Genomic DNA, 13,774 nt, shown 5'->3' with positions numbered 1-13,774 from the left:
TTTGGTCATCTGCCCGAATATCTCATGTGGCTCAGAGTCAAATTATTGTTTGATAATGTTACAGTGAAGCACCTTGGGATGTTTTACTACATTAAAGGTGCTATCTAAATACAAGTTGTTGCTGTTACTCTCCAACACCCCCACCCCAACTCTTCTTTCACCCCTACTCTCCAACCCCTCTCACCCCAACTCCTCTTTCACCCCCTCTCCAACCCCCTCACCCCAACTCCTCTTTCACCCCTACTCTCCAACCCTCCTCACCCCAACTCCTCTTTCACCCCTACTCTCCAACCCCCCTCACCCCAACTCCTCTTCCACCCCTACTCTTCAACCCCCCTCACCCCAACTCCTCTTTCACCCCAACTCTCCAACCCCCTCACCCCAACTCCTCTTTCACCCCTACTCTCCAACCCCCTCACCCCAACTCCTGTCACCTCTAGTCTCCAACCTCCCTCGCCCCAACTCCTCTTTCACCCCCTCTCCAACCCCCTCACCCCAACTCCTCTTTCACCCCTACTCTCCAACCCCCTCACCCCAACTCCTCTTTCACCCCTACTCTCCAACCCCCCTCACACCAACTCCTCTTTCACCCCGACTCTCCAACCCCCCTCACCCCAACTCCTCTTTCTCCCCCTCTCCAACCCCCTTACACCAACTCCTCTTTCACCCCTACTCTCCAAGCTCCCTCACCCCAGCTCCTTTCACCCCTACTCTCCAACCCCCCTCACCCCAACTCCTCTTTCTCCCCCTCTCCAACCCCCCTCACCCCAACTCCTCTTTCACCCCTACTCTCAAACCACCCTCACCCCAGCTCCTCTTTCACCCCTACTCTCCAACCCCCTCACCCCAACTTCTCTTTCACCCCGACTCTCCAACCCCCTCACCCCAACTCCTCTTTCACCCCTACTCTCCAACCACCCTCACCACAACTCCTCTTTCAGCCCGACTCTCCAACCCCCCTCTCCCCAACTCCTCTTTCACCGCTACTCTCCAAATCCCCGCAACCAAACTCCTCTTTCACCCCTACTCTCCAACACCCTCACCCCAACTCCTCTTTCACCCCTACTCTCCAACCCCCTCACCCCAACTCCTCTTTCACCCCTACTCTCCAACACCCCTCTCCCCAACTCCTCTTTGACCCCTACTCTCCAACCCCCTCACCCCAAATCCTTTTAACCCCTACTCTCCAACCCCCTCACCCCAAATCCTTTTAACCCCTACTCTCCAACCCCCTCACCCCAACTCCTCTTTCACCCCTACTCTCCAAATCCCCCTCACCCCAACTCCTCTTTCACCCCTACTCTCCAAACCCCCTCACCCCAACTCCTCTTTCACCCCTACTCTCCAACCCCCTCACCCCAACTCCTCTTTCACCCCTACTCTCCAACCCCCTCACCCCAACTCCTCTTTGACCCCTACTCTCCAACCCCCTCACCCCAACTCCTCTTTCACCCCTACTCTCCAACCACCCTCACCCCAACTCCTCTTTGACCCCTACTCTCCAACCCCCTCACCCCAAATCCTTTTAACCCCTACTCTCCAACCCCCTCACCCCAAATCCTTTTAACCCCTACTCTCCAACCCCCTCACCCCAACTCCTCTTTCACCCCTACTCTCCAAATCCCCCTCACCCCAACTCCTCTTTCACCCCTACTCTCCAAACCCCCTCACCCCAACTCCTCTTTCACCCCTACTCTCCAACCCCCTCACCCCAACTCCTCTTTCACCCCTACTCTCCAACCCCCTCACCCCAACTCCTCTTTGACCCCTACTCTCCAACCCCCTCACCCCAACTCCTCTTTCACCCCTACTCTCCAACCACCCTCACCCCAACTCCTCTTTCACACCTACTCTCCAACCCTCCTCACCCCAACTCCTCTTTCACCCCTACTCTCCAACACCCCTCTCCCCAACTCCTCTTTCACCCCTACTCTCCAACCCCCTCACCCCAAATCCCATTTCACCCCTACTCTCCAACCCCCCTCCCCCCAACTCCTCTTTCACCCCTACTCTCCAACCCCCCTCATCCCAACTCCTCTTTCACCCTTACTCCCCAACCCCCATCACCAACACTCCTCTTTCACCCCTACTCTCCAACACCCTCACCCCAACTCCTCTTTCACCCCTACTCTCCAAACCCCCTCACCCCAACTCCTCTTTCTCCCCTACTCTCCAACACCCTCACCCCAACTCCTCTTTCACCCCTACTCTCCAACCCCCTCACCCCAACTCCTTTTAACCCCTACTCTCCAGCCCCCTCACCCCAACTCCTCTTTCACCCCTACTCTCCAACCCCCTCACCCCAACTCCTTTTAACCCCTACTCTCCAACCCCCTCACCCCAACTCCTCTTTCACCCCTACTCTCCAACCCACCTCACCCCAACTCCTTCTAACCCCTACTCTCCAACCCCCTCACCCCAACTCCATTTAACCCCGACTCTCCAACCCCCTCACCCCAACTCCTCTTTCACCCCTACTCTCCAACCGCTCACTCCAACTCCTCTTTCACCCCTACTCTCCAACCCACCTCACCCCAACTCCTCTTTCTCCCCTCTTCTCCATATCCCTCACCCCAACTCCTCTTTCACCCCTACTCTCCAACCCCCCTCACCCCAACTCCTCTTTCACCCCTACTCTCCAACCCCCTCACCCCAACTCCTGTTTCACCCCTACACTCCAAACCCCCTCACCCCGACTCCTCTTTCACCCCTACTCTCCAAACCCCCTCACCCCAACTCCTCTTTCACCTCTACTCTCCAACCCCCTCACCCCAGCTCCTCTTTCACCCTACTCTCCAACACCCCCTCACCCCAACTCCTCTTTCACCCCTACTCTCCAACCACCCTCACCCCAACTCCTCTTTCACACCTACTCTCCAACCCGCCTCACCCCAACTCCTCTTTCACCCCTACTCTCCAACTTCCCTCTCCCCAACTCCTCTTTCACCCTACTCTCCAACCCCCTCACCCCAAATCCCATTTCACCCCTACTCCCCAACCCCCTCACCCCAACTCCTCTTTCACCCCTACTCTCCAACCCCCCTCACCCCAACTCCCCTTTCACCCCTATCCAACCCCCATCACCCCAACTCCTCTTTCACACCTACTCTCCAACTCCTCTCCCCAACTCCTCTTTCATCCCTACTCTCCAACCCCCTCACCCCAAATCCCATTTCACCCCTACTCTCCAACCCCCCACCCCAACTCCTCTTTCACCCCTACTCTCCAACCCCCTCACCCCAACTCCCCTTTCACCCCTACTATCCAACCCCCATCACCCCAACTCCTCTTTCACCCCTACTCTCCAACCACCCTCACCCCAACTCCTCTTTCACCCCTACTCTCCAACCCCCTCACCCCAAATCCCATTTCACCCCTACTCTCCAAACCCCTCATCCCAACTCCTCTTTCACCCTTACTCCCCAACCCCCTCACCCCAACTCCTCTTTCACCCCTACTCTCCAACCCCCCACACCCCAACTCCTCTTTCACCCATACTCTCCAACCCCCTCACCCCAACTTCTCTTTCACCCCTACTCTCCAACCCCCTCACCCCAACTCCTCTTTCACCCCTCTTCTCCATGTCCCTCACCCCAACTCCTCTTTCACCCCTACTCTCCAACCCACCTCACCCCAACTCCTCTTTCACCCCTACTCTCCAACCCCACTCACCCCAACTCCTCTTTCACCCCTACTCTCCAACCCCCCTCACCCCAACTCCACTTTCACCCCTACACTCCAACCCCCTCACCCCAACTCCTCTTTCACCCCTACTCTCCAACCCCCTCACCCCAACTCCACTTTCACCCCTACTCTCCAACCCCCCTCACCCCTACTCCTCTTTCACCCCTACACTCCAACCCCCCTCACCATAAATCCCCTTTCACCCCAACTCTCAACCCCCCCTCACCCCAATTCCTCTGTCACCCCTGCTCTCCAAACCACCTGACCCTAGCTCCTCTTTCACCCCAACTCGCCAACCCCCTTCACCCCAAATCCTCTTTCACCCCTACTCTCCAACCCCCCCTCACCCCAACTCCTCTTTCACCGCTACTCTCCAACCCCTCACCCAAACTCCTCTTTCACCCCTACTGTCCAAACCCCCTCACCCCAAATCCTCCTTCACCCCTACTCTCCAACCCCCCTCACCGCAACTCCTCTTTCACTCCTACTCTACAACCCCCTCACCCCAACTCCTCCTTCACCCCTACTTTCCAACCCGTCACCCCAACTCCTCTTTCAACCCTACTCTCGAACCCCCTCACCGCAACTCCTCTTTCACCCCTATCCACCAAACACCCTCACCCCAACTCCTCTTTCACCCCTACTGTCCAACCCCCTCACCCCAACTCCTCTTTCACCCCTACTCTCCATCCCCCTCACCCCAACTCCTCTTTCACCCCTAATCTCCAACCCCCCTCACCCCAACCCCTCTTTCACCCCTACTCTCCAACCACCCTCACCCCAACTGCTCTTTCACCCCACTCCCCAACCCCCTCACCCCAACTACTCTTTCACCTCTACTCTCCAAACCCCCTCACCCCAACTACTCTTTCCCCCCTACTCTCCAAACCCCCTCACCCCAACTCCTCTTTCACCCCTACTCTCCAACCCCCCCTCACCCCAACTCCTCTTTCACCCCTACTCTCCAACCCCCTCACCCCAACTCCTCTTTCACCCCTACTCTCCAACCCCCCTCACCCCAACTCCTCTTTCACCCTTACTCTCCAACCCCCCTCACACCAACTCCTCTTTCACCCCTACTCTCCAACCACCCTCACCCCAACTCCTCTTTCACACCTACTCTCCAACCCTCCTCACCCCAACTCCTCTTTCACCCCTACTCTCCAACACCCCTCTCCCCAACTCCTCTTTCACCCCTACTCTCCAACCCCCTCACCCCAAATCCCATTTCACCCCTACTCTCCAACCCCCCTCCCCCCAACTCCTCTTTCACCCCTACTCTCCAACCCCCCTCATCCCAACTCCTCTTTCACCCTTACTCCCCAACCCCCATCACCAACACTCCTCTTTCACCCCTACTCTCCAACACCCTCACCCCAACTCCTCTTTCACCCCTACTCTCCAAACCCCCTCACCCCAACTCCTCTTTCTCCCCTACTCTCCAACACCCTCACCCCAACTCCTCTTTCACCCCTACTCTCCAACCCCCTCACCCCAACTCCTTTTAACCCCTACTCTCCAGCCCCCTCACCCCAACTCCTCTTTCACCCCTACTCTCCAACCCCCTCACCCCAACTCCTTTTAACCCCTACTCTCCAACCCCCTCACCCCAACTCCTCTTTCACCCCTACTCTCCAACCCACCTCACCCCAACTCCTTCTAACCCCTACTCTCCAACCCCCTCACCCCAACTCCATTTAACCCCTACTCTCCAACCCCCTCACCCCAACTCCTCTTTCACCCCTACTCTCCAACCGCTCACTCCAACTCCTCTTTCACCCCTACTCTCCAACCCACCTCACCCCAACTCCTCTTTCTCCCCTCTTCTCCATATCCCTCACCCCAACTCCTCTTTCACCCCTACTCTCCAACCCCCCTCACCCCAACTCCTCTTTCACCCCTACTCTCCAACCCCCTCACCCCAACTCCTGTTTCACCCCTACACTCCAAACCCCCTCACCCCAACTCCTCTTTCACCTCTACTCTCCAACCCCCTCACCCCAGCTCCTCTTTCACCCTACTCTCCAACACCCCCTCACCCCAACTCCTCTTTCACCCCTACTCTCCAACCCCCCTCACCCCAACTCCTCTTTCACCCCTACTCTCCAACCCCCCTCACCCCTACTCCTCTTTCACCCCTACTCTCCAATCCCCTCACCCCAACTACACTTTCACCCCTACTCTCCAACCCCCCTCACCCCAACTCCTCTTTCACCCTTACTCTCCAACCCCCCTCACACCAACTCCTCTTTCACCCCTACTCTCCAACCACCCTCACCCCAACTCCTCTTTCACACCTACTCTCCAACCCCCCTCACCCCAACTCCTCTTTCACCCCTACTCTCCAACTTCCCTCTCCCCAACTCCTCTTTCACCCCTACTCTCCAACCCCCCTCACCCCAACTCCCCTTTCACCCCTATCCAACCCCCATCACCCCAACTCCTCTTTCACACCTACTCTTCAACTCCCCTCTCCCCAACTCCTCTTTCACCCCTACTCTCCAACCCCCTCACCCCAAATCCCATTTCACCCCTACTCTCCAAACCCCTCATCCCAACTCCTCTTTCACCCCTACTCTCCAACCCCCCACCCCAACTCCTCTTTCACCCCTACTCTCCAACCCCCTCACCCCAACTCCCCTTTCACCCCTACTATCCAACCCCCATCACCCCAACTCCTCTTTCACCCCTACTCTCCAACCACCCTCACCCCAACTCCTCTTTCACCCCTACTCTCCAACCCCCTCACCCCAAATCCCATTTCACCCCTACTCTCCAAACCCCTCATCCCAACTCCTCTTTCACCCTTACTCCCCAACCCCCTCACCCCAACTCCTCTTTCACCCCTACTCTCCAACCCCCCACACCCCAACTCCTCTTTCACCCATACTCTCCAACCCCCTCACCCCAACTTCTCTTTCACCCCTACTCTCCAACCCCCTCACCCCAACTCCTCTTTCACCCCTCTTCTCCATGTCCCTCACCCCAACTCCTCTTTCACCCCTACTCTCCAACCCACCTCACCCCAACTCCTCTTTCACCCCTACTCTCCAACCCCACTCACCCCAACTCCTCTTTCACCCCTACTCTCCAACCCCCTCACCCCAACTCCACTTTCACCCCTACTCTCCAACCCCCCTCACCCCTACTCCTCTTTCACCCCTACACTCCAACCCCCCTCACCATAAATCCCCTTTCACCCCAACTCTCAACCCCCCCTCACCCCAATTCCTCTGTCACCCCTGCTCTCCAAACCACCTGACCCTAGCTCCTCTTTCACCCCAACTCGCCAACCCCCTTCACCCCAAATCCTCTTTCACCCCTACTCTCCAACCCCCCCTCACCCCAACTCCTCTTTCACCGCTACTCTCCAACCCCTCACCCAAACTCCTCTTTCACCCCTACTGTCCAAACCCCCTCACCCCAAATCCTCCTTCACCCCTACTCTCCAACCCCCCTCACCGCAACTCCTCTTTCACTCCTACTCTACAACCCCCTCACCCCAACTCCTCCTTCACCCCTACTTTCCAACCCGTCACCCCAACTCCTCTTTCAACCCTACTCTCGAACCCCCTCACCGCAACTCCTCTTTCACCCCTATCCACCAACCACCCTCACCCCAACTCCTCTTTCACCCCTACTCTCCATCCCCCTCACCCCAACTCCTCTTTCACCCCTAATCTCCAACCCCCCTCACCCCAACCCCTCTTTCACCCCTACTCTCCAACCACCCTCACCCCAACTGCTCTTTCACCCCACTCCCCAACCCCCTCACCCCAACTACTCTTTCACCCCTACTCTCCAAACCCCCTCACCCCAACTACTCTTTCACCCCTACTCTCCAAACCCCCTCACCCCAACTCCTCTTTCACCCTACTCTCCAACACCCCCTCACCCCAACTCCTCTTTCACCCCTACTCTCCAACCCCCCTCACCCCAACTCCTCTTTCACCCCTACTCTCCAACCCCCCTCACCCCTACTCCTCTTTCACCCCTACTCTCCAATCCCCTCACCCCAACTACACTTTCACTCCTACTCTCCAACCCCCCTCACCCCAACTCCTCTTTCACCCCTACTCTCCAACCCCCTCACCCCAACTCCTCTTTCACCCCTACTCTCCAACCCCCCTCACCCCAACTCCTCTTTCACCCTTACTCTCCAACCCCCCTCACACCAACTCCTCTTTCACCCCTACTCCCCAACCACCCTCACCCCAACTCCTCTTTCACACCTACTCTCCAACCCCCCTCACCCCAACTCCTCTTTCACCCCTACTCTCCAACTTCCCTCTCCCCAACTCCTCTTTCACCCTACTCTCCAACCCCCTCACCCCAAATCCCATTTCACCCCTACTCCCCAACCCCCTCACCCCAACCCCCCTCACCCCAACTCCCCTTTCACCCCTATCCAACCCCCATCACCCCAACTCCTCTTTCACACCTACTCTCCAACTCCCCTCTCCCCAACTCCTCTTTCACCCCTACTCTCCAACCCCCTCACCCCAAATCCCATTTCACCCCTACTCTCCAAACCCCTCATCCCAACTCCTCTTTCACCCCTACTCTCCAACCCCCCACCCCAACTCCTCTTTCACCCCTACTCTCCAACCCCCTCACCCCAACTCCCCTTTCACCCCTACTATCCAAACCCCATCACCCCAACTCCTCTTTCACCCCTACTCTCCAACCACCCTCACCCCAACTCCTCTTTCACCCCTACTCTCCAACCACCCTCACCCCAACTCCTCTTTCACACCTACTCTCCAACCCCCCTCACCCCAACTCCTCTTTCACCCCTACTCTCCAACTTCCCTCTCCCCAACTCCTCTTTCACCCTACTTCTCCAACCCCCTCACCCCAAATCCCATTTCACCCCTACTCCCCAACCCCCTCACCCCAACTCCTCTTTCACCCCTACTCTCCAACCCCCCTCACCCCAACTCCCCTTTCACCCCTATCCAACCCCCATCACCCCAACTCCTCTTTCACACCTACTCTCCAACTCCCCTCTCCCCAACTCCTCTTTCACCCCTACTCTCCAACCCCCTCACCCCAAATCCCATTTCACCCCTACTCTCCAAACCCCTCATCCCAACTCCTCTTTCACCCCTACTCTCCAACCCCCCACCCCAACTCCTCTTTCACCCCTACTCTCCAACCAACCTCACCCCAACTCCTCTTTCACCCCTACTCTCCAAACCCCTCATCCCAACTCCTCTTTCACCCTTACTCCCCAACCCCCTCACCCCAACTCCTCTTTCACCCCTACTCTCCAACCCCCCACACCCCAACTCCTCTTTCACCCATACTCTCCAACCCCCCACACCCCAACTCCTCTTTCACCCATACTCTCCAACCCCCTCACCCCAACTTCTCTTTCACCCCTACTCTCGAACCCCCTCACCCCAACTCCTCTTTCACCCCTCTTCTCCATGTCCCTCACCCCAACTCCTCTTTCACCCCTACTCTCCAACCCACCTCACCCCAACTCCTCTTTCACCCCTACTCTCCAACCCCCTCACCCCAACTCCTCTTTCACCGCTACTCTCCAACCCACCTCACCCCAACTCCTCTTTCACCCCTACTCTCCAACCCCCCTCACCCCAACTCCTCTTTCACCCCTACTCTCCAAATCCCTCACCCCAACTCCTCTTTCACCCCTACTCTCCAACCCTCACCCCAGCTACTCTTTCACCCCTACTCTCCAAATCCCTCACCCCAACTACACTTTCACTCCTACTCTCCAACCCCCCTCAACCCAACTCCTCTTTCACCCCTACTCTCCAAACCCCTCACCCCAACTCCTCTTTCTCCCCTAATCTCCAAATCCCTCACCCCAACTCCTCTTTCACCCCTACTCTCCAAACCCCTCACCCCAACTCCTCTTTCACCCCTACTCTCCAACCCCCTCAGCCCAACTCCTCTTTTACCCCTACTCTCCAACCCCACTCACCCCAACTCCTCTTTCACCCCTACTCTCCAACCCCCCTCACCCCAACTCCACTTTCACCCCTACACTCCAACCCCCTCACCCCAACTCCTCTTTCACCCCTACTCTCCAACCCCCTCACCCCAACTCCACTTTCACCCCTACTCTCCAACCCCCCTCACCCCTACTCCTCTTTCACCCCTACACTCCAACCCCCCTCACCATAAATCCCCTTTCACCCCAACTCTCAACCCCCCCTCACCCCAATTCCTCTGTCACCCCTGCTCTCCAAACCACCTGACCCTAGCTCCTCTTTCACCCCAACTCGCCAACCCCCTTCACCCCAAATCCTCTTTCACCCCTACTCTCCAACCCCCCCTCACCCCAACTCCTCTTTCACCGCTACTCTCCAACCCCTCACCCAAACTCCTCTTTCACCCCTACTGTCCAAACCCCCTCACCCCAAATCCTCCTTCACCCCTACTCTCCAACCCCCCTCACCGCAACTCCTCTTTCACTCCTACTCTACAACCCCCTCACCCCAACTCCTCTTTCAACCCTACTGTCCAACCCCCTCACCCCAACTCCTCTTTCACCCCTACTCTCCAAACCCCCTCACCCCAACTCCTCTTTCACCCCTACTCTCCAACCACCCTCACCCCAACTGCTCTTTCACCCCACTCCCCAACCCCCTCACCCCAACTACTCTTTCACCCCTACTCTCCAAACCCCCTCACCCCAACTCCTCTTTCACCCCTACTCTCCAACCCCCCTCACCCCAACTCCTCTTTCACCCCTACTCTCCGACCCCCCTCACCCCAACTCCTCTTTCACCCCTACTCTCCAACCCCCCTCACCCCAACACCTCTTTCACCCCTACTCTCCAACCCCCTCACCCCAAATCCCCTTTCACCCCGACTCTCCAACCCCCCTCACACCAACTCCTCTTTCACCCCTACTCTCCAACCCCCTCACCCCAACTCCTCTTTCACCCCTACTCTCCAACCCCCCTCACACCAACTCCTCTTTCACCCCTACTCTCCAACCCCCTCACCCCAACTCCTCTTTCACCCCTACACTCCAACCCCCCTCACCCCAACTCCTCTTTCACCCCTACTCTCGAAACCCCTCACCCCAACTCCTCCTTCACCCCTACTCTCCAACCCCCCTCACCCCAACTCCTCTTTTAGCCCTACTCTCGAAACCCCTCACCCCAACTCCTCTTTTACCCCTACTCTCCAACCCCCTCACCCCAACTGCTCTTTCACCCCTACTCTCCAACCCCCCTCACCCAAACTCCTCTTTCACCCCTACTCCCCAACCACCCTCACCATAATTCCTCTTTCACCCCTACTCTCCAACCACCCCAACCGCTCTTTCACCCCTACTCTCCAAATCCCTCACCCCAACCCCCCTCACCCTAACTACTCTTTCACCCCTACTCTCCAACCCAAATCACCCCAACTCCTCTTTCACCCCTACTCTCCAAACCCCTCACCCCAACTCCTCTTTCACCCCAACTCTCCGACCCCCTCACCTCAGCTCCTCTTTCACCCCTACTCTCCAACCCCCTCACGCCAACTCCTCTTTAACCCCTACTCTCCAACCCCCTCACCCCAAATCGTCTTTCACCCCAACTCTCCAACCCCCCTCACCTCAACTCCTCTTTCACCCCTACTCTCCAACCCCCTCATCCCAACTCCTCTTTCACCCCTATTCTCCAAACCCCTCACCCCGACTCCTCTATCATCCCTACTCTCCAACCCCTCACCACAACTCCTCTTTCACCCCTACTCTCCAAACTGTTAAATCCGTGAATCTTAAGGTATGGTGTTCTTCAATAAATAGACAGAGACTGCAGATTAACAATCAACAGGTGTTTACTGGATGAGGGTAGCCTGAAGACTAACAGTAGAGATCCCTACACAGGGTTTATATACAGGTGTGGTCACTGCCGGTACTGCAGTATACAGGAGCTGTGAAAGTCATTCTCTCTTAAAGGTTCATACACTGCAATTCCCCCCCTTTTAGATTAACAGTTCCATAACATTCAAATAACAGTTAACACTTTTAACATGCATATTAACTGAAATAGTCCATTTATAGATTCAGTCTTTGGGGTGGCTTCCTGGTCCTTTCTGGATAGCGCCTTTCCTGAGTGTCTTGCTCTTGGTGCGGAGGCGATTCTGGCCCCCTGTCGTCGGTTAGTTCATCAGCTTCCGATGCTACTGTTTCCGGGGTAGATGATACTGGTATGTCGGGTTCATCACCAGGTACGCAAGACATGGGGTTGACTCGTTCCTGTGACACTAGGATCTGGTCCACATGGCGTCTCACAATGTTCTCCCCAACATCCACTGTGTACATTAGTGACCCCTCCCGTGTGCATATCGTCCCTGGTTGCCATTTCTCTGTTCGGTAGTCGCGGGCCAAGACTGGTTGTCCTACATTGAAGCTCCTTGTCGGCTTCTCACTGATGTGCTGGAATTGTTTATTCTCAACATTTCTTCGCACATTTGGTCTGAGCAAATCCAGACGAGATCTCAACCTTCGGTTAAAGAACATCATGGCCGGGGTCTGGTTGGTAACTGCATGTGTCGCATTTCTGTAGGCTAACAGGAAATTGTCCACCTTATGCTGCAGTGGAATGTCATCATCGCACATAGCCCTTACTGCCTTTTTTAAGGTTTCTACGAACCTCTCAGCCAATCCATTGGTGGCTGGATGATACGGGGTGGATGTGCAATGCCTTACCCCATTCCTTCTCATAAATTTCCGGAACTCTTTGGACACAAACTGTGGTCCGTTATCAGAGCAAATCTGCTCTGGCAAGCTGTTCCTGGCAAATATGGTCCGTAGGACTGCAATAGTTTTCTCCGTGGTGGTGGAGGACATTTTGATCACCTCAGGCCATTTCGAGTGCGCATCCACTGCTATTAAGAGCATTGAGTCCATGAATGGACCAGCAAAATCAATATGCACCCGTTGCCATGGAGAGGAGGGCCACTCCCATGGGTGTAGAGGGGCATATGGTGGTGCATTTTGGATCTTCTGGCATCCTGAGCAGCTCTTTGTTAGGTCCTCGATTTGTTGATCGATCCCCGGCCACCATACAAGCCCTAGCAAGGCTTTTCATTTTCAGCCCTCCCAGATGGCCTTCGTGAAGCTCATTGAGCACTCTCTCCCTTAACTTGGGTGGAATCACCACTCGGGATCCACACATCACTGTCCCCTGGCATACTGACAGCTGTTCTCTTCTGGATGAGAATGCTGGCAACAGTGAGTCGCCATGTGTTGGCCATCCCTTCACCGTCAAATCATATACCCGAGACAGTGTCGGATCATTTCGGGTCTCCTTCTCTATATCCGCGTTAGTTACTGGCAAGCGTTCAATTATAGACGAATAAAATATTTCGACAGGGTCCACTGCTGGTTCTTCCTCCGCAGTAGGCAGTGGCAGGCGTGATAGCCCATCAGCGTTTCCATACTGTATCGTGCCCTTATACTCTATTTCACATTGGTTCGCCCCTAGAAAAAGGGACCATCTTTGTAGCCGTTGCGCAATCACTGCAATGCCCTTCTTTGGATTAAAGATGGAGACAAGTGGTTGGTGGTCAGTCAGCAAGGTGAACTTCTGCCCGTGCAGATAGTGGTTGAACTTTTTTACTCCCCATACTAGGCCGAGGGCCTCCCTGTCAATCTGGGCGTAGTTGCGCTCGGCTGAGGTTAGTGACCGAGACGCTAAGGCTGCTGGCCTCTCCAACCCTTCTGGGAATTTGTGCGACAGCACCGCTCCAATACCGTAGGGTGACGCATCACACGCCAGCCGAATTGGTAGTGCTGGGTTGAAATGATCCAACACCTCTTTTGATGTGATCAATTATTTGCACTTCTGGAAAGCTCGTTTACATTCGTCATTCCACTTCCATGGTACCCCCATTTCCAGTAGGGTGTTCAGTGGGTGTAGTACTGTAGACAAATTTGGTAAGAACTTATGGTAGTAGTTCACCAGCCCGAGGAACGACCTCAGTTGTGACACATTTTCCGGTGCTGGAGCCTTTACTACTGCCTCAATCTTTTCAGGGGACTTATATAACCCCTCTTCATCGATGACGTGGCCACAATACGAGATCTGCTTCTGGAAAAACTCGCACTTGTGCC

The sequence above is a fragment of the Somniosus microcephalus genome, chromosome 4 (assembly GCF_052327205.1).
Source record: "Somniosus microcephalus isolate GS21.2 chromosome 4, FLI_Smic_1.0, whole genome shotgun sequence".
Classification (NCBI taxonomy): domain Eukaryota; kingdom Metazoa; phylum Chordata; class Chondrichthyes; order Squaliformes; family Somniosidae; genus Somniosus; species Somniosus microcephalus.
The sequence above is the reverse complement of the archived record's forward strand: the minus strand, read 5'-3'. Positions refer to the sequence as shown.